The following is a 2,247-nucleotide window of genomic DNA, read 5'->3' as shown; positions in this document are numbered from 1 at the left end:
ATCAGACCCAGGTTTGGTTAAAGGGGCAGTTCAACCTAAAATTAAAACCTGTAATTCTGTTTATCAGTCTAGGTAGTTTTGGTGTGAGTTACAGTGTTGGAGATATCAGCTGTAGAGATGTCTGCCTTCTCTCTACTATAATGGAACTAGATGACACTCGGCTTGTGGAGCTCTACATTTGAAAAACTCAGCATCAGTGTCTCTTTCCAGAGATCGTAACCTGGTTAATCAACAGACCTTGTTGTGAGCAGTTTCACCTTGGAACCATTTTCTTTCTGCCAAACTACACCTGCCGACCGTATCACCACGCAGAAGGATGTGTGCATCTACTGCTAGCTCACCTAGCATCCATGAGCTAGCTAACGTTACAGCTCAGCAGAGGAGGACGTTAATTAATGTTTACATGCAAAAAACATTCTTGTATTTGCTCTGAAAAGAGACTATTCCTACAAAACTGATAACATGGTTAATGAAAATGAATGTACCACCAATATTACCATTAACATGAAGCCGTGCATATTCCAGTTAACATGCCCTAACATATCATCGTCAAACATAAAAATGTAAAAAGGCTGGAGCTGCTTGTCATATTTTTCAAAGTTTCCCACTGGTGGTGGACATGTTGTGTGTGTGTACGTTGCGTGTGTACACAGCCTCCCTTTTTCATTCCTTCAACCACCCTCTAGAAAAGGTCAACATTGTCATATTTGCACATATCCATGTTTAAAGTGGGTGATTTTCTCCTTCCAATCAGAAATGTGGGCTTGTCTTTTGGACATGCATCTCTCGCCCACAGCACTACAAACTGTTGGAGAGTTTGTTTACAACATATCCACGACAACACACTGAGCCAACTGTAAACAGACACGAGGCCGTGTGTCACAAACTGCAGTAAAACCCCCATTAATCTTTATACATTTTATGGCTGAGGCTGCTGCCCCCGCGACCCGGACCCGGATAAGCGGAGGACGACGAGATGAGACGAGACGAGACGAGACATTTTATTAAGACCGACCTTCATGACTGTTGTAGTGTATCCATGTTCACTGTCTCTTGCTGCTCTGCATTTGTGTGTTGGTGCTTCTAACATGCTGTTTGTTGTTGTTGTGTTGTTCTGATGCTTTAAAACATCTTGCCAAAGGACGTCAGTTAACAATTAGCCAGCTGGCTAACACTGGCACATTTACAGAAACATTGATTAATGTGCGTTGTTCTCATAAATACATTAAAAGAAATGAATGAGACAGATTGTCTGAATGTGCTGTGTACATGTCCAAATAATACTCTTAAAATCCGAATATCGGCATATCCCATGTCTTGACTGAACAAAGATAAATACAGAATATCTACACAGAATATGTTGTTTACATGACCTGCGTCAAACTCAGAATATTGTCATATTAGGAATAATAGTTGAATATTAATGTGCATGTAAACAGAGCCATTGTCACAAGCACAAGTCTCTCATTCATGAGTAGATGCACACTTCCTTCTGTGAAGTGACACAGTTGGTGGGTGTAGGTCAGTAGAAAGAAAACCTCGTTGTGAGCAGTTCCTACCTGAAACTGTTCACAGCAAAGTCTATGGATTATCTTGAGTAACCAGGTCATAATTTCTGGAAAGAGACATTGATGTCGAGTTTTTCAAATGTGTTATTTTGTGTACCATTATACTCTACGGCTGAAATCACAAACACTCCACAACTCACACCAGAACCATTTAGACTGATAAACAGCTCTACAGGTAAGAGGAAATATATGTATCCCTGATGTTGGTGTGAAATGTCCCTTTAAGGATCAGCCGTAAAATGATTACTGAGATAGAAGAAAAGACGACAAGAGGTCTGCTACAAAAAACGTATTCAAATTTATATATATTTATCTTGCTCCAAACAAACTTAATCATACTGATAAGATTTAATAGCCTTATCTTTCCAGGCCTTCTGTAGGACACAGTTACAGCAGATGGAAACATAAAAGTGAGTTACAGTGTGTAATGCAGAGGCCAAAATGGATAAAGTAAATGTAAAAACAAGTATGAACATAGAAAAACTAATACAGAAAACGAAACCACACTGAATATATACACTGAACAAAAATATAAATGCAACACTTTTGTTTTTGCTCCCATTTTTCATGAGCTGAACTCAAAGATCTAAAACATTTTCTATATACACAAAAGACCATTTCCCTCAAACACTGTTCACAAATCTGTCTAAATCTGTGTTAGTGAGCACTTCTCCTTTGC

The sequence above is a fragment of the Epinephelus moara genome, chromosome 20 (genome assembly GCF_006386435.1).
Source record: "Epinephelus moara isolate mb chromosome 20, YSFRI_EMoa_1.0, whole genome shotgun sequence".
In the NCBI taxonomy this organism is placed as follows: domain Eukaryota; kingdom Metazoa; phylum Chordata; class Actinopteri; order Perciformes; family Serranidae; genus Epinephelus; species Epinephelus moara.
The sequence above is the reverse complement of the archived record's forward strand: the minus strand, read 5'-3'. Positions refer to the sequence as shown.